At 43.3% G+C, this 25,200-nt stretch overlaps 1 pseudogene; it reads left to right on the forward strand.

Moving 5' to 3' along the window:
- Positions 1–12,151: 12,151 nt before the first annotated feature.
- LOC137540938 (nicotinamide N-methyltransferase pseudogene) lies at positions 12,152–14,017 on the forward strand (annotated as a pseudogene).
- Positions 14,018–25,200: the final 11,183 nt, after the last annotated feature.

Genomic DNA, 25,200 nt, shown 5'->3' on the forward strand with positions numbered 1-25,200 from the left:
AGCCATTGCGTGGTTCACAACATTCACAAACATCAGACGCTGACACTGTCACTTTCCGGAGTAGTGCTCTTGAGGTCTCCCAGTGTTCATCAAACACAACAACCAACAGCCCTTCCGTGTGCAGCGCTACGGTTCAGTTGTCTGTGTCGGAGATGTTTGAGCGCAAGAGGAAATTGCCAGCAAATGACCCCCGGGCCGTGGCAGTAACAGCCAGCATAGCCAAGCTTCTGGCCTGCGAAATGCTGCCATATCGAGTGGTGGAGACAAACAGCTTCAAGGGCATGATGTCAGTGGCCATCCCACGTTACGTGGTTCCCAGCCACTACCACTTTGCGCGCTCTGCAGTGCCTGAGTTGCATGAGCACGTGGTCAGCAAAATAACCCGAAGCTTGAAGAATGCCGTTGCCTGCAAGGTTCACCTCACCACTGACACTTGGACAAGTGCGTTCGTACAGGGTCGATACATCTCCCTTACCGCGCACTGGGTGAACCTTGTGGAGCCTGGCAGCGATTCCTCACCTGCTACGGCGCGGGTGTTGCCCACGCCGCAAACAGCTGCACCGCCGTCCCTCCCACTGGATAACAACAGCAGCACCTACCTCTCTGACTCCTTCTCCTCCAACGCATCTCAAAGCTGTACCTCATGCGGAAACGCTAACCCAGCAGCAGTAGGATCGTGGAAGCAGTGCAGCACAGCTGTTGGCATGCGTCAGCAAGCGTTGCTGAAGCTGATCTGCCTTGGGGATAAGCAGCACACAGGGGAGGAAATTTGGAAGGGAATAAAGGAACAGACGGATTTGTGGCTGGCACCGCTGGACCTGAAACCGGGCATGGTTGTGTGTGATAATGGGAGTAATCTCATTCGCGCTTTAAGGTTGGCTAAGCTGACACACATCCCTTGCCTGGTTCACGTGATGAACCTAGTAGTTCAGCGGTTCCTGAGGACATACCCAGGCGTGGCCGATCTTCTGTTGAAGGTGCGTCGAGTGGCCAAACATTGTAGAAATTCCAGTACTGCTTCGGGGGCACTCGCCAAGATGCAGGAGCGCTTCAATCTCCCCCACCATCGCTTGCTGTGTGATGTCCCTACGCGCTGGAATTCTACGCTGCACATGCTAGCACGCTTTTGTGAGCAGAAGAGTGCAGTGGTCCAGTACATGACGGCGCAGTACCGAGGCGCATCCGGACAGCTGCCAAGCTTCTGTGGATCCGATTGGGCCAACATGTTGGACCTCTGCCAAGTCCTCCAAAATTTTGAGCAATCCACGTTGCTTGTGAGCAGTGACAACTCTTCAGTCAGCATTACCATACCACTGCTGTGTTTACTGAAGAGGTCAATGTTGAAAATCAAGGAAACAGCTGTCATGATGCAACTGGGGGAATCTGAAGGAGAAAACGATCAGCGTGATGGTACCAACATCAGGCCATCCGCCTCAGGGAAAGCTGGCCCCAGCAGCTATGACGAAGAAGAGGAGGAGGAACAGCTGGAGTTGGAGCAGGAATTTCATGCCACCACTGACGAGGGCCAGAGCGGTGCACGTTGGACTTCCACAATTCAGCGCGAATGGTCAGCAGGAGCAGACCAGGAGGAAGGTGACGACTATGATGCATCACAACAACTATCACAACGCTCACAAGAGGATGATGAGGATTCTGGTAGGACTCTGGCACACATGGCTCAATTCATGCTAGACTGCATTGAACGCGACCCATGCATTGTGCGCATTCTGGACAACACCAATTACTGGGTTTATACCCTTCTGGATCCACGGTACAAACACAATGTTCCAAAACTGCTTGAAGAAAGAGTCAGACAGGTCAAAATGGAAGAATACCAGCAGGCCCTTGTGGAGACTTTAGAGAGGAGATTGACATCCTCCCCCTCCTCTAGCCAGTTGTACGCCGACAGACTGACTTCCGCAAACCCAGGACGACCAGGAGGGCAGCAAACAACGCAAGCCGCAGCTAGTGCCCAAAAGGGAATGGTATCGGCAGTGTCCTTGGAGTGGGAAAATGTTCTGACACCCATGCAGCAGCAGCCCACAGAACAGCAAGCGTGCAGATCCACCTCCAACACCGATCGCCTGGAGAAGATGGTCAAGGACTACATGTCAGATGGCGTAGCTGTGTTGAACAATCCATCTGCACCCTTCAACTATTGGGTATCGAAGCTAGACACCTGGCACGAACTGGCAATGTACGCAATAGAGGTGCTGGCTTGCCCGGCAGCCAGCGTTATGTCTGAACGCTGTTTCAGTGCTGCCGGAGGCATCGTCACAGATCGGCGTATCCGCCTCTCCACAGAAAATGCAGACCGTCTGACTCAAATTAAAATGAATCAATCCTGGATTGGAAATGACTACGCAACACTCCAGGACCCCAACCAAGTAACATGACCAATGAACATCTGGGATGGTTTAGCGTTTCCGGTCCCTGTTTATTGAACCTCTCATCTGTATTACATTTATGACTGCATGGCGGCAAAAAGCATTGCTGCTATATCCGCACGCTTTTTGTCTTCATGCAAGGCCTGGGTTGTTGTGTCTCAAAAAGCATGGCCTTCTCCTCCTGCGCCTCCTCCTGTTCCATCACGTCTGCTGCTGCTGGGTTAGCGTTGCCGCGTGGTCCCTGTTTATTGAACCACTTATCTTTATTACATTTATGACTGCATGGCGGTACAAAGCATGCTATTCGCACGCTTTTTGTCCTCATGCAAGGCCTGGGTTGTTGTGTCTCAAAAAGCATGGCCTTCTCCTCCTGCGCCTGCTCCTGTTCCATCACGTGTGCTGCTGCTGCTGCTGGGTTAGCGTTGCCGGTCCCTGTTTATTGAACCACTTATCTTTATTACATTTATGACTGCATGGCGGTACAAAGCATGCTATCCGCATGCTTCTTGTCCTCATGCAAGGCCTGGGTTGTTGTGTCTCACAAAGCGTGGCCTTCTCCTCCTGCGCCTCCTCCTGTTCCATCACGTCTGCTGCTGCTGGGTTAGCGTTGCCGCGTGGTCCCTGTTTATTGAACCACTTATCTTTATTACATTTATGACTGCATGGCGGTACAAAGCATGCTATCCGCACGCTTCTTGTCCTCATGCAAGGCCTGGGTTGTTGTGTCTCACAAAGCGTGGCCTTCTCCTCCTGCGCCTCCTCCTGTTCCATCACGTCTGCTGCTGCTGGGTTAGCGTTGCCGCGTGGTCCCTGTTTATTGAACCACTTATCTTTATTACATTTATGACTGCATGGCGGTACAAAGCATGCTATCCGCACGCTTCTTGTCCTCATGCAAGGCCTGGGTTGTTGTGTCTCACAAAGCGTGGCCTTCTCCTCCTGCGCCTCCTCCTGTTCCATCACGTCTGCTGCTGCTGGGTTAGCGTTGCCGCGTGGTCCCTGTTTATTGAACCACTTATCTTTATTACATTTATGACTGCATGGCGGTACAAAGCATGCTATCCGCACGCTTCTTGTCCTCATGCAAGGCCTGGGTTGTTGTGTCTCACAAAGCGTGGCCTTCTCCTCCTGCGCCACCCTCCTCCTGTTCCATCACGTGTGCTGCTGCTGGGTTAGCGTTACCGGTCCCTTTTCCTGGAACCTCTTATATGTATTACATTTATGACTGCATGCCGACAAAAAGCATGTTACCTGTGCAAAGAAAACAGACATTTCCCGCATTTAAAAGACAGTTTTCCCTTTGAAACTTTAAAATCGATTTTCTCAAAAACTATAAGCTCTTTTTGCTAAATTTTTTTTCCTCTTGTACCCACTCCCAAGGTGCACATACCCTGTAAATTTGGGGTATGTAGCATGTAAGGAGGCTTTACAAAGCACAAAAGTTCGGGTCCCCATTGACTTCCATTATGTTCGGAGTTCGGGTCGAACACCCGAACATCGCGGCCATGTTCGGCCTGTTCGGCCCGAACGCGAACATCTAGATGTTCGCCCAACACTACTCATCAACTGTTATTAATCGAGGGAAAGTAAATACTTTTGGCACATTACATTTGTTTGGTTTCAGAAAATATCTACGAATAGTAGGAAGAATTCAATGTTTTCATAGAGGTAAGGCCAAAACCAGAAGGTGTATTTTTACTCCTCCAAAATATAGAAATTTCTAAGTAGGGACTTTTTATGTTTTCGGGATTGCGCATTAGCAAAAATGAATAAACACCTAAAATATACGTAAATCATGTAATAAATAATTTATAGATAAATATTATACTAAAATATAATATGAAAGTTTGTGTGTGTGTGTGTAATATCCTCAGGGCCGGTTCTCTCATGAAGCAAGGTGAAACATTTGCATCAGACGCAGAGATTTCAGGGGCAGCATGTTTGTACTGTGTGTACCTTCCTGAGGAGTAATGGAGTGGCTGAGGGTGAGAAGTTTGTTTCTGACTCACAGCCATCCAGTGTGCTATTGTGTTGAGCTGCAGCATGTCATGTGAGAACATTAATGAAGCAAAGTAAATTGTCGGGTGCTGTGCGATCATTCCAAATTCGAGGGGTGGGGCGCATCCTCACACGTTCACCTCAGGCAGCAAAAAGTCTAGGACCGGCCCTGAGTGTCCTTGCTTAAATTACTGATTTCTAGTGTGTTAGAAGCTTTATCGCAGGACAAATAACTGGACCAGAATTTTAAATTAAGCAGACAAGTCTGGTGTCTGTAATCAAAGCCTAAGCTATTTTAACAAACAATATACTTTGCTGATACTGTTATATAGTTTTCCTGGATAAAGTCAGCAGAAATTACATTTCTTCAATTATATGTTAACCATTTTATTATGCTTCTAAAAAAGTTGAAGGCCCTGATTCAGTTAACTTTTCTCCTGAATTTTCTCACAGGAGATACATTACCGCACATCGTGGCTTTAGAGGGGGAGGAAACTTTGGGGGGGGGGGGTCTTAGGGTTAGGTACCACCAGGGGGGGTCTTAGGGTTAGGTACCACCAGGGGGGGTCTTAGGGTTAGTCACCACCAGGGGGGTCTTAGAGTTAAACACCAACAGGGGAGGTCTTATGGTTAGGCAGCACCAGGGGGTTCTTTGGGTTAGGCAGCCCCCCGGGGGGGGGGGGGTCTTAGGGTTAGAAACCACCAGGGGGGGTCTTAGGGTTAGAAACCACCAGGGGGGGTCTTAGGGTTATACACCACCAGAGGGAGGTCTTAGGGTTAGGCACCACTGAGCGGGTCTTAGGGTTTGGCACCACCAGGGGGATTTTAGGGTTAGGCAGCACCGAGGGTGTTAGCTTGATTCCTTCCGAGGTGGCTGCAGGTTCACGTTAGCAGTAGTCAGACCTATGGATTCAACTCCCTGGTTTTAGTGAGTAGTCCCTCTCCAGCTGGGAGATGCAATGATCATGACACTTAAGTTGGTGAAAATTCATCTGAAATCTTTATTTACAGGTCAATCTTATATACACCCTGATGTAGGGGGAAGAACCAGGTTAAACCGGTGTGCCCATGTGAAGTAGTAGAGACAATAGCACAGACATAGTAGAGACAGCAAAGACAATAGCATGTGTTGTTCTGTAAACACTGGCAGAGGTAGAATTTGTTACATGTGTTAATTTTCAATAGACCAGGTTCTTAACAACAATGCATGAATAGGTCTGAGTCTTCAGATCTCTGTCACAGTGGCTTGTATGGTAATATACCAAGTGGGTATTCAAATACAGGTTTTGTATTCTGTCTTTCAAAGGTGCCTGGAACTGCTAGTGTTAATTATTAATGTATCTGTAAAGCACCATCTGCAGGAATGTGCTGCTGACTAGTTGGAGCAATGATGTCATTTTAAGATAGATTTGATGTGCTGTATATATTTTAATATCGGGGTGGTTCAAGCAGCACATTAATAAAACCTTTCAACCCAACCTTTGATCCCAACCTTTTGTAAAGGAAAGGGCGGGATCACTTAGATACTATGAACAGCTCTATGTATGTTAGAGATCATAGGAGTTAGTGTTGTCATTGGTACACAAATACAATATACAGTTTAAAGGGTTACACAACTGCAAGATGAGTTAACAGTAGTTAGCTTTGCTAGTATATCATCCTACTCTAGCCCTGCACAACTTAATGGAAAACTGAATGTGGTAAACTTTAACAGGTTGCCTAAAGCCACACCTCACCCATAAGGTTAGAACTTCTTAATGCATTTTGAAAAAAAAAATGATCCTCTAGTGGGTCCAGGAAATGTCAGTTCATCATTGCAAAGTAGAGTATTGTTCATCTGAAGGGTGAAGGAGGACGGTGAATTCATCACCACAAGCCCTCATGATGAATGCAGATGTTTTCCTGCCAAGCTCTCGCTGTCTCGGGGCAAACAGACAGTGGCGGTTAAGAGCTGGCCGTGTAATCACCGTGGCTACACCCAGTGCCTTTTTGTTAGCAGTTTCATTGTATGGCATTGGGCACCCACAAAAGAAATGGAAACAGATTTATAACAAGGATGTAGCACTTGCAGCCAGGTTGTAGAAGGCAGGGAAGGGCAGACTCAACCTCTCATCCCAGTTGAGAAACCTCACATCACAGTTGCAACAGCAGAGGCGGAGTTCTTCGCAAAGGATGACACAAAAGAAAGGCAGGAAGCAGCCATTACCACCACAGGAGGAGGGCAGGTGCAGGAAGGGCTCATCCTTACAGCAGAGGGTCATCCTTCTAGGGCTGCATCAGTGCAGGAGAATCAGATCAGATGATCTCCAAAGTCTTCCATAATCAAGTGATATCACAGGTAGGTCTCCAAGTGAACAGGTAATAAAGAACACTTGTGCAAGCAAATTAGTAAAGATGAATCAGACAAGAGTTCAAGGTTTGTCAAACTGCATGAGCCAAGTAATTGATAGCTCAGTCTCAATCAAAGCAGTTATGTAGAGGTCCTCAATGGTAATAAAAAGTTAAACAGCTTAGTGGGTGTGTACAACCTATTTACCACATGCGTAGCTATGTAACAATATTTTGGACAAAGGTTACTCTTTCTATTCTCATCTCTATTTAAATGTCCTTTACTAACATCCTACTTTCTCTAAATACTAATAATATAGAGTTCTGACACAAACACATTTCTCTGACCTTGCTTTACACAGCACAATATTAATACAGACAGACATATGGAGACAATTACAATCAAATCAACCAATAAGCATTTAACATGACATATGTGTGACCTGTCTCCACCCTTTCCAGGCATTACACATGGTAGGAAACTAATGTGGGCCGGGTTATGAGGCTGTGTGATTCAGCCACTTGCAGGTTTAGTTGGCCCCCCCATCTCACCCTGTGCACAGTAGGTGGTACAGGGGGTCAACGTCTGCTGTTCAAAAACCTCCCCAAATGCACCAACACCAGGGTTTGTTCCCCACACCCCTCAGATTGTACCCAGATACAGACCAGAAACCAACAGAGAAATTGCTGTAAAAGCATTTGTTACTTCTATTTTTTCACTTGTAATCGTGTAAAATTGTATGTCACTTTTCTTAAGGGACTCATCACCACTAATTGCATACAAGTACCCAAACATTCACACAATTGTTTGCATTATTCTTGGCAATGTGAACGGAAAACCTAGAATGAGCATAACTTCTAGTGATTTGAGCAAGATGATTTTGGACACAATCTCTCTACATTACATTCATATTGGCATGAGTGCAAGCTCAAGCTAAAATGATTACGTTTCATTCAAAGCAACTTAATTCCTACTTGAATATTTACAAACCTAATTAACCTATTGACAGCAAAACTGTTGTGTGCTTATATGCAAAATACCCGGCAACCAAAACACAAACTCCAGATTGAACATGCCGTATCATCCGTTAATTTGACAATACTGACCTTACATTACAAATGTTAAGGCATTTTAAATCTGGTTTCCCTTAAATAAATTGTTGCCTTTTTCAAAGATTAAAATTAAAAATCATTGTAATGGCCAGCAACTTTGTGCATGGGTAATTAATTATATGAGGTGAAAACCAATTACACATTCAATCTCACCTGCCTTGCCTCAAGACAATTTACAAACCTTCTCCTACAGTAACAAAGAAAGGCAACACATGCAAATTTACATAACCACAGTCAGCATACCTTAGACTTCAACAATAATTTAGCTTTTGGCTTTTCTGACTGTAGAAAAAAACGATCAATTAAATTAAGAGGTTTATTCCTAAATCTAAAAAAAATGTTTGGATACTCTCTGTGCACAGACACATACACAAACAGACAAACAACACATAGCTGGGATCTTCTTTTGTTTCTGTTTCCTGCCACTCTTCTCATTGCCCCCAGTCTTTTCAGGGAAGAGGAAAGAGAAAAAACAAAAGCATTAACACAAGTCTCTCCCAATACATGGAGGGAGGGGGTAGAAACCTGCAACAACTCTGAGCAGATGTCCAGAGATGCATATTTAAAGTACACCCTAGCTGAAAAAGTGCAACCAGTCATATACAAGCAATTTATATCACAGTTCCAAAGAAACTACAGTGAGAGGAGATAGACAAACACATTTACAGTAATCAGAAGAAAAGGCTCAGAAACATCTAGTAGCCAGGCCAGAACATTTTGGAGGGACTGATAAAAAAAAGTTATCCTGCGGCCGCAATGCCCATTCAAAATGTCCTGGTCCAGAGAGACACCTGCAACTGCTGAGTGTCTCCGAAAAAAAAATGAAACCCCTAAATAGTTATTCAGAAATAAGATTCAAAGAAAATTGTGGAACATGATTCTTTCTAAAACGTACAAATCTATATATCCGCATTAAACAGCATCACAGAATATGATACATCCATAAATCAAAAAATAAACCTTGGGAGTCCCCTTACCTTGAGACTTTCCCATTATGCTAAGCTAAAATAAAAAGAAATAGAGTGAGATTAGCTGAGTTTGAAGGTTTATCTAGGGATGGTGACGTCAGTATTAGACTTTACTGGCAAACCTCGTCTCCAGCTTATGTGATTCTTCTATAGTTTCTAATCAGGTTTATCTACACCCTATTTATGGTTTGAATTTTAACTATCCTCTGTGGACAAGTTTATACCTTCAATCTCAGCTTAACCTCGCATACAATCTACACAAATCTATACAGTAACATGCAATCTTATATAGCAACTAAAATTCACTTAAAGAGGAACTCCACTGAAAATAATGTAATAAAAAAGTGCTTCATTTTTACCATAATTTATGTATAAATGTATAAATGATTTAGTCATGTAAAATCTTTCCTCTCCCAGATTCACATTCTGACATGTATTACATGGTGACATTGTTACTGTGGGCATGTTATGTAGCTGTTTCTAGCTGTTCTGGCTGTTAGACAGCTCTAAACAGCCATTTCCTGTCTGTGAACATTGTTACATTGTGGCAGTTTGCCAGGAGTACCGTGGTATTCAGAGCCTCTAGTGGGAGTGGTTTCAGCACAAAATCAGTCACACAGCGCCCCCTGATGGTCTGTTTGTGAAAATCATTCTATTTCTCATGTAAAAGGGGGTATCAGCTACTGATTGGGATAAAGTTCAATTCTTGGTTGGAGTTTCTCTTTAAGCGACTATACAACAATATACAAGGTTTAGAGAGACTATTCAGTATTTCACACAGTACTGCTTTCTTAATTGGGGCATCAGACCCGCTATTTACTTTAGGAATATCAGATTCCTGGGAGGCGCTACAGAAGCGCTTTCCGGGTTCTGCTAATCCGCTCTGACAGTATAGGGTGGTAATAATATATATAAAAAAAATAGTATTACTCACTCGATACTGTGTATGGCGAATCCCTCTTCTTGACACCAAACTGTTAGCTTGATTCCTTCCGAGGTGGCTGCAGGTTCACGTTAGCAGTAGTCAGACCTATGGATTCAACTCCCTGGTTTTAGTGAGTAGTCCCTCTCCAGCTGGGAGATGCAATGATCACGACACTTAAGTTGGTGAAAATGCATCTGAAATCTTTATTTACAGGTCAATCTTATATACACCCTGATGTAGGGGGAAGAACCAGGTTAAACCGGTGTGCCCATGTGAAGTAGTGGAGACAATAGCGCAGACATAGTAGAGACAGCAAAGACAATAGCATGTGTTGTTCTGTAAACACTGGCAGAGGTAGAATTTGTTACATGTGTTAATTTTCAATAGACCAGGTTCTTAACAACAATGCATGAATAGGTCTGAGTCTTCAGATCTCTGTCACAGTGGCTTGTATGGTAATATACCAAGTGGGTATTCAAATACAGGTTTTGTATTCTGTCTCTCAAAGGTGCCTGGAACTTCTAGAGTGTTAATTATTAATGTATCTGTAAAGCACCATCTGCAGGAATGTGCTGCTGACTAGTTGGAGCAATGATGTCATTTTAAGATAGATTTGATGTGCTGTATATATTTTAATATCGGGGTGGTTCAAGCAGCACATTAATAAAACCTTTCAGAGGGGGTCTTATGGTTAGAAACCATCAGGGGGGTGTTAGGGTTATGCACCACTGAAGGTGGGGTCTTAAGGTTAGGCACCACCAGGAGGGTATTAGGGTTAGGCACCCGAGAGGGGGTCTTAGGTTTAGTCACCAGCAGGGTGTGTCTTAGGGTTAGGCATCAGTAGAGGGAGGTTTCTGTGTAAGAGTAGGGTTAGGTTTAGCCTTAGTAATATATTGGTAAATATTACAGATATTTTACTATCGGAATTCAGTAGTAGAATATCGCCAATTTTAGCGAGATTCTACTAACGGCAAACCCCTGCGCCCTTTTTTCCAGGTGCCTTTTTTACATCTATGCTTCTCAGCTTATATATGCAATACCTTTTCAGTACTAATTAAGTAAAGACATTAATGTAAAGGATCTTTAATTCCATATTTCATGAAAATTTACTAAATGTAGTTGGTTAAGGTCCAAAAATTCATTATTCATTCGTTTTTATTTTGTACAATAAAAAAAAAAGTTTCGTTTTAAAGACAGAAATAAATGAAAACCATTACAATGGTGCTTGGACATTTGTGAATTGCTGTTTGATTGGATCATTTTTTTTTGTCAACACAGTAAATGCATGACTTAATCATTTCAGCCCCCGGGTATTTTTCACCTTATGCATCAGGGCAATTTTCACCTCCCATTCATTCGCCAATAACTTTATCACTAATTATCATAAAGAATTGATCTACTGTATATCTTGTTTTTTCTGCCACCAATTAGACTTTCTTTGGATGGTTGCTAAGAATTATTTTTTTTTCTAAATGGCTGTTAACAGGAATATTCAGAAAAAAAATTGAAAAAATTATTTCTCAGTTTTTGTCCATTATAGCTTTAAAATAATACATCCTACCATAATTAAAGCATATGTGTTTTATTTGCCAATTTGTCCCGGTAATTACACTATTTAAATTATGTCCCTATCACAATGTATGGCGCCAGTATTTTATTTGGAAAGAAAGATGCATTTTTTCGGTTTTGCGTCTATCACTATTTACAAGCTTATAATTTAAAAATTGCTCGTAATATACCCTCTTCACATGCATATTAAAAAAGTTCAGACCCTTATGTAACTATTGTTGTTGTTTTTTTTTTTCTAATTGTATTTTTTCTTTCATTAAAAATTTTATTTAGGTAATTTTTCGTGTGGGAGGTAAACAGTTAATTTTAAATGTAATAATGTGTATTTATTATATACAGCAGCCAGTGGCATAAATGGTTAATATAATGATTTTATTTCATTTGTTTAAATGGGTTTTCTTCATATGCTTTTAGAACGCATCTAAAAATCTCATTACATTTATATAAAAATATAAACATTTTTAAATGGTTAACAAACCTTCAAATATTATCATTTTTTTTTTATTATTATTATTATTATACTATATTTGCAAGAAGTTTTGAATCAGGACAATACCATTTATTGGCTAACTTAGAGGTAAACAAACAGTAAACTTTCGGGTAAAAAGCCTTCTTCAGACATTGTTCCTGAAAATTAACATCAGTGTATGTAAGCTGTGTTTTTTAACATCTTGTTAATCTACAGGAACAAAGTCTGAAGAAGGTTTATAAGCCGAAAGTTTACTTTTTATTTACCTCTGAGTTAGTGAATAAATGGTATTGTCCTGACCTGATTCAAAACTTCTCGTTTTTATTGATGACTAACACAGTACAAAACTCCACTGCTTCTACCATATTTTATATGAATATAAAAATATAATAAAATGTTTATTATTAAAAAACTGTATCATAGAATCTTTTTCAACCTTTTGTTTTATAAAGGTAAAGTGGGAGGTGACACATTAATTGACATTGGCACCGGTCCATCCATCTATCACCTCTTGTCAGCCTGTGAAGTTTTTAAGAACATTATATGCACAGACCTTACTAACAGAAACAGGGAGGAGCTTAAGTCATGGTTATCAAATCAGCCGGAAGCCTTTGACTGGAGCCCAGTAGTGAAATATGTCTGCCAACTGGAAGGAGACAGGTAGGTGGTCAGGCAAACCCAGGACTAGAACTAAGTTAAAGGGAGTCTACAGCCAAACCCCCCCCCCCCCCCCCAAAAAAAAACAGATACTTACCTAAGGAGGGGGAAGGCTTTGGGTCTTATAGAGCCTTCCAATTCCTCTCCTTGTCTCGTTGTTCCTGGTCTGGCTCCCCCGTTTAGCCGTTTCCGACCCATAGTTTAGAGACTGCTCTCTTCCTCTGCGGGTGGGCTTTGGAAGTTTTCAGGAGCACTCGGGCTTCCGAAGATGGGCTGCTCCATACTGCTCACGCATGAGCACCTGCTAAAGCGCACTTGCGCATGCACAGTACAGAGCCGCCCATCTTTGGGAGCACTCAGGCTCTCAAAGACTGCGAAAGCCTCTTGCAGCAGGGGTATTAAAGCGGAATATAACCCTGCATTTAAACTTTGCTCTAAAACATTTACAGTATATCATATGCAACCAGCATTTTTTTTTTTACTAGACCAGCATTGGAAGGGTTACACTGGGCTTTAAAGTTCCTTTAGATTTCTGCAGACGCATCCGAAGCTGAAATAGATACATTTTGTTTACATAATGTATCTAAGTGTTGAATGTGACTGATCTCTCTCACTGAGAAGGAGCTTGGACGACAGCCAAAGAGTGTGTAACTGTTTATCAATAGATACATGTAACTAAATAGAATGTATCTATCTGAACTTCTGCATATCTCTCCAGGACCTTTAAACCTCTGTGTTTAACCCTTCCAATGCTGGTCTAGTAAAAAAAAAAAAATGCTTTTTGCATATAATATGCTGTAAATAATATTTTAGAGCAAAGTTGAAATGCAGGGTTATATTCCGCTTTAAATGGAGAAGCCTGTGAGGGAACGAGGGGATGAGGAGGGGAACAGGAAGGCTCTATTAGACCCAAAGGCTTCCCTCTCCTTAGGTAAGTATTATTTTTTTTATGGCTTTAGATTCACTTTAAATAAATATGTTCTGCCTGTATTTTGAGATTAGCATATTTAAGTTTGACTGAAGTATGCTGTTAATCAATCACCATTTCTTCTGCTTTTTTTCCCCCAGAGTAAAGTGGAGTGAAAAAGAAGTATGCTTGAAAAAAGCCATCAAGTAGGTTCTGAAGTGTGATGTCATGAAAAGTAATCCCACCGCTCCAGTGGTGCTTCCGCAAGCTGACTGCATACTCAGCTGCCTGTGCTTGGAGGTGGCCTGTAAAGACAGGGAGGCTTATGTCACTGCTCTAAATAATATAACTGCCTTATTAAAGCCAGGAGGGTATCTAGTGCTCACTGGGGCACTGGGGTCCACATATTATGAGGTGGGGGAGTTGAAGTTCTCAGCTCTGGTTCTGACCGAGACTTTGATCAGAGAGTCGCTGAGCAGATGTGGGTGTGTTGTTGAGAGTTTTGAAAGCTCTGGAGAAAGGGATGAACCTTGGTTAGACACAGCAGAAATGTCCCAATCTCTCCTGATGTTGCTTGCATACTCCACATGCCAGGGGGCACAGGTTGTCTTGAGCAGTGGTCTCTGCGCACAATGTTGCAGGGGATGTGGGTCATGGACACAGCGGGAAGTCAGCTGGCAAGAGCAGGATCACTAGTGCACAATCCTTATACTCCTCCGCCAGTAATAAAACCTGCCCTATCTCATTCTGCTCCACTGACTTACATATAAGCCGAGGGGGTAACTTTTCAGCACATTTTTTGTGCTGAAAAATTAGGCTTATATGCAAGTATATAAGGTAGCTGATTGCGATCATCACTATTTCCCACATTTATTGGCATCATGTTACGGTTTTGTGTTGCTCCTTCTGGCAATGCCCTGTTGTTATCCTGCTAAACCTCTCATAATGTATCATCTATTTGTGTCCCACCCTTGTACATTCATCATATTTAAAGGTCTTGTATTGCCACAACACGCTTCCTAATTTGAATGACGCTTACTGCTCCTCACCCTGACAACAACTCTGATCATGTGATAAACATGGATAAACTTTCTCTCCTGTTTTTTCATACGTTATGTTTTCACACCTCAACAATAAAATGCCTTTTAAGCCAGCAGGTAGCAAAAAAAAAAAAAAACCTTCAGAATAAGTTTAACGGTACTTTTTCACCTATTTTTCTGTACTTTTTGCAAAATACTGAAAAGTTATTTTAAAGGGGAAAAATAGAAAAAAAAAGAATTGAATAAGGGTCACAGATTTGTTTCTTGCTGTCTTGTGGTGGCCACACATTTTACAATTTTTCTGTTCGGGTTTTACCCCAATTCGATTCGATAGTGTGAAAAATACATTTTAGAGAAATGTTTTTTTCCATTGATAAATTTGATCAAAATTGTCATTCTTCTTGATTAAAATCCATCAGTTTTGGAAGAAATTGAATAGTGTGTGGTGGGTTATATGAAAGTCATTTGACCTAATACATTTTAAGTTTAGATTCAAGAATACAGAAACTTTATTTGTCAAAGTGACACATTAGATTGAAGAAATACATTCTATGTAATAAATGTAGTGTTGTTGATTAAAATAATTGAGGAATAGATTTGTTTATGTAAGGTACATTGTCTAAGGTTGTTTATGATGTGTGCCTTTATACACATTTGTAAGCCGAGAAAGAGCAGTAGGTAGGTCGGTTCTAAATGCTGACTGGACAGCCGATTGAGGGTCTTCAACAGTGACCTAGTGTGCCTCCGGACAGTAACATATCCATAAGTCCAAATAGTAGAAGACGGATTCCATTGGTGTTTGGTCTCTGAGGAAGCGAGTGTATCTCACGAAACGGCTGTCAGGCCACTCTTATTGCCATCTGCCATTCATTGATTGAGGATGAAATAAAACACGGTATTTGCATTGCAACCTAATGAAGCCCAGATTCTGTTTTCTACTACTTAGTCTTTATACGCATCAGTAATGGTACAAAGAATACCCCATACACATTAATAAATTAAAATGTATATATAATATTACATCTAATTTATAACTTTTCTTTGATAGATTTTTGTCATGATTGTTTCAGAATCTAACATACGTGTGTGTGGTACGTTCATTACAAGAGTCTTATTTTTCAATCTAGCAAAATAGAAAATTATAGAAATTGTTGAATAAAAAAAAAATCGTATTGTGTTTGGCCACCATTAGTCTTTGCCAGTTCCTAACACATGGGAGCAGGATCAGAGCTTCCTCCGAGGCTTCAGCGTACTGAAGCCTTGCAAGAAGCTCTGATTAACAGCAAAATGGTCGTCAGGCTGTCCGCCATCCATGGCCTCCTGCCACGATCCAGCACCCATGCACCAGCCACGATAAATACCTGCATTTTGTTTCACCAACAAGTGAGTTGAATGCATTTGTACATATAATGGCAATAAATGTTCAAGCAAGTGCCAAGAGTTTTCCTCACTCCTTGTTTTTTCACCTGTCAGCGCTCCTCCCATTCATTTGGTCATAACTTTATCACTACTTCTCACACGTGAATGATCTATATCTTGTTTTTTTTCGCCACATATTAGACTTTTTGTGGGCGATACTTGTTTTCCATAATTACTTTATTTTCTATTCATTTCATAGGCAAAAACAATATATATTTTTTTTAAATACACTATTTCTCCAACTCTATCCCCTATAGTTTTAAAATAAGCAATGCTACTATAAATAAAACCTACCCATTTTATTTGCCCATTAGTCCCAGCTATCACAACATTTAAATTATGTTCCTAGTACAATGTATGGCGGCAATATAATATTTGGAAGTAAAATAGTATTTTTCTGTTTTTTTGTGTGTATTGTCAGTTGCAAGCCCTTGTGGGGGAGGAAGAAGGAGTGGGTGCCAATAGCAAGTCCCCCCCCCCTGCGTATCTGGGTAACAAAGAGCCTATGGCATACACTGAAATTGTGTGTTCCCCCCCCCCCCCCCTCGGTCAGAGCCCCTCTCATTCTAAGAACAGCATCCCGTCTCATGTACTTGTTATGATTGCTTGTGTTTTTGAGAGCAGGATATTACTGAAGTTACTTTTTCGGAAATATCTTTTTATTCCCTCTCTGTCCTCTTTTCTAACACTAAGACAAATGCACCCTACACACATAAGTTAAGTAGCCATGTTCCCCACAGACTACATTTGATCTGAGTAATGGGGAGGCACCAGGGTAGGCATGAAGGCACAGCACAGGGGCGGGCATCAGGGCACAGCACAGGGGAAGGCATGGGGGCATAGCACAGGGGCAACCATGGTGCAATGGCGCCCATGGTATAAACCATGCCTGCACCCCTCTAGATACGCCTCTGGCTCTCCCTCCCCCACAGTTGCAAGGCTTGCGGGGGCTATTGTTATAACACTGAAAATATAGACATAGGAAGCAGAGCAGGATCATCCACAAAGCAACTTAGGCAGGTGGCTGTGGCCCAGTGGATGTCAAGGGTTCAACCTGCCATCTTCTCTGAACCCTTTCCACCCCAGATTACGAAAAAGACGATAAGAAGACACCACAGCTACTAGCTTGCCTAGGGTCCCATTTCATCTTAATCCATATTCTCATAGGAATAGTTGCTAATGCTAAAACCAGGATAATTAATGTAAAAAGTGTGAAGATCATCTCATGTACCGCTTGACACGTATGTATTTATTAGGAGTACTCCACTGAATGAATTTTTTTCATACACCCCTCAATGATTTCCCTGTTTCTCAAATCTACTGAATTAACTGTTGCAAAGCCAAGTACCCCTTAGTCCCAACCAAAGTGCCCCCTGGAGTACACAAACCATGTGTTGAGAACCTCGGCTGTTGATGACCGGAATACTTATATAGAGATATTGTAATATTTTGATGCATCCAAAAAGACATATGGCAGCTTTGCTCAGTGTGATAAGGGGGGTATGGCCGGAAATCAGGGCTGGGGCTTGCTAGCAGGGCTGGCCAGAGGCAGAGGTTGGATAGGCTCTAGCCTCTGGGCACAAGGCTTTGAGCGTGTGGAAGGCCCAACTTCTATCCTCCCACCCTCTCCTGTCATTTTGCACCCCCCTCCCCATTTGGAAAGAGGTATAGTGGGCGAGTATAAATACAGCTCACCTCTTTTGGGGTCCAGGCTCCAATCCAGCTGTTAGAGGTCAAAGTCCGTTCTGTCTCCTCCTGCTGCCTCTCGCGCTCTAGTTCTGTTTAGACTATCTGGTCAATGCTGCTCTTCAGGGTTAAATCATCTAAAAATCTAATGTGCGTACAAGTGTCCAATGAGTTGCTTAAAGATCTGGGACCAAAAAATGGATGCATCATGTGCCATGGGGTCATCTCTTTTCATTCTCATCAGAATGTCGATCAGATCAGATCCTGGAGAAGCATGCGGCACAAAGAGAGGCTTCATCTGACTCAAGCCTGTTTTGGTTACATAGCAAGGATGGAACAGAGGCGCCAATAACAGAGGAGGAATTGGTGGACTTACCTCCCCAGTAAGTAGACACCGAATTGGTTGATTTAATAGTCAACAATGAAATTTATTTACACTGAGAGAGTGACTTGTTGCCAGCATGTACTGAGGGGTAGAGGTCACTGGCACTGCTTAAAGTGAACCTGAAGTGAAATTAAATTTGAGAGAATTAATCATATATGTAGTATAGAGAAGAGTCTCGTATTTTTATTTTCAGTTTTATAACTTTCTATAAAAAGATACCAGTGCGCACTCTACAATGATCAATATCTGTAAAGAAATCACAAAGCTCCCATAGCGTAATACTGTAACTGATAAAAGGTCAGCAGCACACAGTGCCCATAACATCAGAATCCTCAATCAATCAGACAGGGGCTCACCAGATAATTGCCACCTCATACACCAGGTTGATCTAGCACTTAGGCTCAGCTGTCATCGTAAGCCTCTATTGCTCAAGTGTAATGACGTCAATGCGCACTGGCTCTGCCTGCCAGTGCGCATTGACTTCATTAGACTCCAGGAATAGAGCGCTGGTGTAGCTTGTATGCTTGTGGGAAAGTTCACTGGTGGGACACCGCGGTGTTTAAACTTACAGTGCCCCGGAGATCTAATGTACTGTGCACTTTATCTTTTATGGATCCTTGTGGATGCTTACCGGAATAAACTTTTATCTGTGGAATCCTTTCTGGGTTATCCTTTCTGGCTAGATGACAGCCTAAAGGTGTCCATACACTTATAGATTTGCAGATAATAGGATAACAGAGGCGCCAATAGGATAAAAAAACACTAAAAGAACTTAAAAACCCATCTTGGTAATAGAGGAGGCAGTGGTGGACTCACCCCCTCCAAGCAGAACACACGACTGTGGATTTTCAGTCAAAACAATTTTATTGGATACTCAATGTCCGAATAAGCAGAATGAATTTTGCCAAAGCACTACAGTTTCATTTACTCTATTGTCTCTGTTACAGCTGTTTACTCCTATCTGTTATTGCCTGATGAAGCGGGTTTGTATCCCGTGAAACGCGTTGCACTTTATTTGGAGTATCCAATAAAATTGTTTTGACTGAAAATCCACAGTCGTGTGTTCTGCTTGGAGGGGGTGAGTCCACCACTGCCTCCTCTATTACCAAGATGGGTTTTTAAGTTCTTTTAGTGTTTTTTATCCTATTGGCGCCTCTGTTATCCTATTATCTACATCAAGTCCACCCTTGGTGGAGGGTTGTACCCTTCCTTCTTCAACTACAGAGAGCGACTTTTTAATCCTGAGTGGGGTCAGGACAATCTCCCCACCTGCTTTGACAGTGGTTGCCTACTTGGTAACCCTGGTTTGTGAGTATTAAATTAATATTATTACTCTATCAATTATACCTTACCAGTACATACTACACTATATTGGGCTCTTGGTGTTCTCTCTTTTTCTCACTTATAGATTTGCAGCAGATTCGATCACCAGATACATTTCTGTCAGATGCCTCTCAAGTTGAATCTGACAGGAATCTATCTGATGTGTGCCACACTCTAGGAACAGATTTCCAATAGATTTCAGAATGAAATCTATTGAAAATTGATCTAAATGTATTATTGGACCACTAGCTGATGGCCCAGTGTTGCCCTGGTATGTATTTGGCTGAGCTGACTTCGCCCACTTTTTCTAACCTGAACACACAATTACTCAATTACTCAATTAGCTAGTTTGTGAGCTTTGCGGTCTTTGGCATCAATATTTTGCACTGAAATGAAACTAATCTGATTGGCTGTGGCTTCACCCCCTTTTCTGAATTTGAAACCCAGTCACCCAATCACCAACTGACCCAGGTTTGAGGCTTGTGCCATTAACAGTGCAAGAGTGGCAGCAATGAAATATTCCCCTTGAAAAGCAATGGGTGGATTTTGATTGGATTTTGTAGGCTCTACCCACTTTTCTGAATATTAATCTCAGTCACTCAGTGACCAACTGTGCAAAGTTTGGGAACTAAACCATTGGTTGCAGTTTACATTTTTCCAGTGAAATTTGTATTTGTCTCCGCCCACTAATGACCTAGCGTTGCCTGGGTATGTATTTGGCTGGTGTTGGCTGTGCCCACTTTTTGTAACCCTAACACACAATTACTTAATTACTCAATGACCAAGTTTGTTAGCTTTGGAGTCTTTGGCATCAATAATTTGCATTGAAATGAAACAAATCTGACTGGCTGTTTGTGGCTCCACCAACTTTTCTGAATATTAATCCCAGTGACCAACTGTACCACGTTTGAGTCTTGTGCCATTAACAGTGCAAGAATGGCAGCAATGAAATATTCCCCTTCAAAGTCAACGGGTGAATTTTGATTGGCTTTTGTAGGCTCCACCCACTTTTCTGAATATTAATGCCAGTCACCTAGTAACCAACTGTGCAAAGTTTGAGAACCCTACCATTAACAGTGTAAGAATGGCTGCAGTTTACATTTTCCCAGTAAAATTTGTATTTGCCTCCACCCACTGATAACCTGGCATTGCCCGCTTATGTATTTGGCTGGTGTTGGCAGTGCCCACTTTTCCTAATCCTAACACACAATTAATCAGTTACTCAATTACCAAGTTTGGTTTGTGAGCTTTGCTGTGTTTGGCATCAATAATTTGCATTGGAATGAAACAAATCTGATTGGCTGTTTGTGGCTCCTCCCCTTTTCTGAGTTTGAACCCCAGTCACCCAATGACCAACAGTACCAGGTTTGAGGCTTGTGCCATTAACAGTACAAGGATGGCAGCAATTACATATCCCCCTTGAAAATCAATAGGTGAATTTTTTTTTACATAGTTACATAGTTATTTTGGTTGAAAAAAGACATACGTCCATCGAGTTTAACCAGTATAAGGTACAACACCAGCCTGCTCCCTCACATATCCCGTTGATCCAGAGGAAGGTGAAAAAACCCTTACAAGGCATGGTCCAATTAGCCCCTAAAGGGAAAAATTCCTTCCCGACTCCAGATGGCAATCAGATAAAATCCCTGGATCAACATCATTAGGCATTACCTAGTAATTGTAGCCATGGATGTCTTTCAACGCAAGGAAAGCATCTAAGCCCCCTTTAAATGCAGGTATAGAGTTTGCCATAACGACTTCCTGTGGCAATGCATTCCACATCTTAATCACTCTTACTGTAAAGAACCCTTTCCTAAATAAATGGCTAAAACGTTTTTCCTCCATGCGCAGATCATGTCCTCTAGTCCTTAGAGAAGGCCTAGGGACAAAAAGCTCATTCGCCAAGCTATTATATTGCCCTCTGATGTATTTATACATGTTAATTAGATCCCCTCTAAGGCGTCTTTTCTCTAGACTAAATAAACCCAGTTTATCTAACCTTTCTTGATAAGTGAGACCTTCCATCCCACGTATCAATTTTGTTGCTCGTCTCTGCACCTGCTCTAAAACTGCAATATCTTTTTTATAATGTGGTGCCCAGAACTGAATTCTATATTCCAGATGTGGCTGTGAGGAAACGCGGAAAAGCCGCCGTCTCTCGAGGTGAGGCGGCTGTTTCCGCATCCAGCAGCGCGTCTCAACGCGGAAAAACCGCCGCAAGCCGTCCAGGCAGAGCGGCGGAATCCGCATTGGTAACAGCGGAATCCGCATTGGTAACGGCGGAATCCGCATCAGAGGCGGCCCCCGCATTAGATACATTGCATGACAGTACTGGTGTGGCTGGGACTGATAGTCCACCAAGATTCAGACTTACACGCGCGCGAGCACAGAGGCAGAGTTTAAATAGCAGTTAGAAGGGTGTCGGCTGACCAGCTGGGTCAGCTGACAAATTCCACTGCTCTCATTGGACCAGCAATTAGGGAGGTCCTGGAAAGGTCCTAGAGTATATATACTGCTGGTTGTTCACTTGCTCTTTGTCTGGCGTGCGATCACATACGTGGGAGCACCCAGATCCGTAGTCAGATCCGCAAGTGTGCCGGGACCAGCTGGAGCTGTAATCCTACACTTAGCTAGATTCTGTTGATAGCTAAAGTACTAGTTTGATTGTGATTATCTGTTATGACTCTTGCCTGCCTTGACTATCCTCCTGAACTCTGATCTTGCACCTCGATATTTCTGATACTCTGTTGCCGAACCCCGGCTCGCTCCTTGACTCTGCTTCTGCCTCCTGATTTTGTACCCCGATATATCTGATACCCCGTTGCTGAACCCTGCCTGTACTTTGACTCCGCCTTTGCCTTCTGATCTTGTACTTTATCTGTCCGTGTGTGTACGACCTGGCTTGTCCGACCTCGAGAACCGACCTTACCGTTAGAGGCGGTTCCTCGCTCTGTTAGCGATCCTTCCTCCTGAGGGTCACTTTCAGATATACCTTCCTACTGTCAGTCTGACTCCTCCCGTCTTGGAGAGCTCAGGTCTGCGGAAGGAATCTGTGCAGTACTCCTTGCTGCATTGAGGCCTTGTCCTCTAAGTGTTACTGTTACACCAAACACTACACTCTACTCAGGTGAACAGAGGTTAGTTTGTATATCGGATTATCGGTGAGACTGCAGATCACTTATAATCTGGTATATATCTGTATTTCCGGTGATACTGCAGATCACCGGTAATCAGATACTCTCTGCGCCCACCGATCGTTACAGAACGCCAGACCAAATACAAAATTGACGCAAACACTGATTGTCTGGGTGTACTTGCCGCTTCGGTGGACAACATCAATCAAGTACTGGGCACCCACATAACTCTTATTGATGCCCTATCAGGGTCTGTACAAACCCTCCAGACATCAGTGGATCATGTGCGATCCTCTCCTAGCTCTGACATACGTATGCCTGTCCCTGAAAGCTTTTCCGGCCACAGATCTGACTTCCGGAATTTTAGGAGTAGAGTATTGTCCTATTTTGAGTTGAGACCCCAATCTTCGGGTACTGAGACCCAGAGGGTCACGTTTATTAAAACGTTGTTGTCCGGCGACTCCCAGTCATGGGCATATAGCCTGCCCACTGGAGACAAAGCGCTTACCTCTGTAGAGGAATTCTTTAAGGCTATGGCAGTAATTTACGACGATCCAGACCTTGCCTCGACTTCTGAGCGGAAGCTCAAGCTATTGCGTCAAGGCGAAGGTCTGGTCGAAGATTACGCGGCCGAGTTTAGGAGGTGGTCAGTTACGGCCAGGTGGGACACTCATGCCCTGTTAGATTGTTTCTTGTCAGGGCTGTCCGATGAGGTCTCTGACATGATGTTAAGTCAGCCCGAACCCAGAACAGTCGATGAGGCCATCTCAGCGGCCATCCGGATCGACCGCAGGCTGGGCTACCAAAGGCAGACCAGGGGTAGTTCCCGTGTCAGAAGGGTGTCTTACACCACAGCCTCAGTGATTCCACCTCCTACTGTTTCGTCTTCTCCGGTCTTGCTTCCATCCGAGCCGATACAGATTGGTCGGTCAAAATTGACCCTGGTGGAGCGAAGACGGAGAATGACCGAACAGCTGTGTCTGTATTGCGCTGAAGGGGGGCATATAATACGAAACTGCCCTAATAAGCCGGGAAAACGCTACCGCCTGGGAGTGGTAGGGGGTAACACCCTGGGCGTCCGACTTCTACCCTTAGAAGAAAAACGGTTGCTTCTTCCCTGCACCATTACGTGGGAAGATAAAACCGAGGGCACGGAAGCCTTTATCGATTCAGGCTCCGCGGCAAATTTTATGGATTTTGAGTTTGCTAAGAAATTGGGTATTCCACTCACACCTGTACAACCACCCATCCAGGTTACGGCAGTGGATGACTCTCCTCTGCAAGGGAGTCACCCACTGTCTCAGACACCAGAGGTGGGAGTCACCATAGGGGTTCTGCACTGGGAAAGATTACAATTCTTTGTGTTGCATATGTCTACTTCCACCATTATACTCGGCATGCCGTGGTTGCACCTTCATTCTCCACACATCGATTGGGCCACCGGCCAACTAGTTTCTTGGTCAGCACGCTGCTTTCAGCAATGTTTAGGGAAGGTGACACTGGGCCAAACCAGGGTTCATGTACAAGGGGTACCTGAGCAATATTTAGAATATTCTGACGTGTTCTGTCCCAAGGCAGCAGACAAATTACCCCCACATCGCTCTTTTGATTGCCCCATTGATATCCGTTCTGGTTGTATGCCTCCTCGGGGTCATCTGTACAATTTATCTGGGCCAGAAAAGTTGGCCATGCAAGAATATATCCGTGAGAATTTGGCCAAGGGTTTTATTCGTCCGTCCCGATCGCCTGCTGGAGCAGGCTTCTTTTTCGTTAAAAAGAAAGACGGGGGCCTGCGGCCCTGTATCGATTACCGGGGACTGAATAAAATCACGGTAAAGAACCGATATCCGTTACCCCTGATAGACGATTTATTTACGCAGGTCACAGACGCCAAGATCTTCTCAAAACTGGATTTACGGGGCGCGTACAACCTGGTACGCATAAGAAAGGGTGATGAGTGGAAAACGGCCTTTAACACGCCAGACGGGCATTACGAGTACCTAGTGATGCCCTTTGGGTTATGTAATGCCCCGGCCGTTTTCCAGGAACTCATCAACGAGGTCTTCAGAGAGGTGTTGGGGAGATTCGTGCTGGTCTATCTAGACGATATACTTGTTTTCTCCAACAACCTCTCTGAGCACAGAACGCATGTGAAATTTGTACTCAGCAAACTAAGACAAAACTCGTTATACGCTAAACTTGAGAAATGTATTTTCGAAGTAACATCTGTTGCCTTTTTGGGTTACATTATTTCCACCACGGGCCTGTGTATGGATCCCGCCAAAGTCTCTGCTGTGTTAGAGTGGCCCCAACCCGTGGGGTTAAAATCTTTACAGCGGTTCTTAGGCTTTGCGAACTATTACAGAAGGTTCATAAAGGGGTATTCCACGGTCATTTCACCCCTCACCAGTCTTACAAAAAAAGGGGCAGATACTAACCACTGGACTCCAGAAGCTCTACGAGCATTCTCCACTCTGAAAGACTTGTTTTGCTCAGCACCCATTCTGAGGCACGTTGACACCTCTTACCCCTTTATTGTTGAGGTGGACGCCTCAGAGGTCGGGGTAGGGGCTGTGCTGTCTCAGCGATCAGGGTTGCAGGGAAGATTACATCCCTGTGCCTATTTCTCTCGTAGGTTCTCTCCGGCAGAGAGAAACTACGATATAGGCAACAGAGAGCTCCTTGCCATTAAACTTGCCTTTGAGGAGTGGCGTCATTGGCTGGAAGGAGCAGAGCATATGATTACGGTATACACCGATCACAAAAACCTGGAATACATCGAGGGGGCTAAGAGGTTAAGTCCCCGTCAGGCTCGATGGTCGTTATTTTTTTCGAGGTTCCGGTTCCTGATTACATACACCCCGGGCAGCAAGAACGTTAAGGCAGATGCTC

This window comes from Hyperolius riggenbachi, chromosome 12 (genome assembly GCF_040937935.1).
Source record: "Hyperolius riggenbachi isolate aHypRig1 chromosome 12, aHypRig1.pri, whole genome shotgun sequence".
NCBI lineage: Eukaryota > Metazoa > Chordata > Amphibia > Anura > Hyperoliidae > Hyperolius > Hyperolius riggenbachi.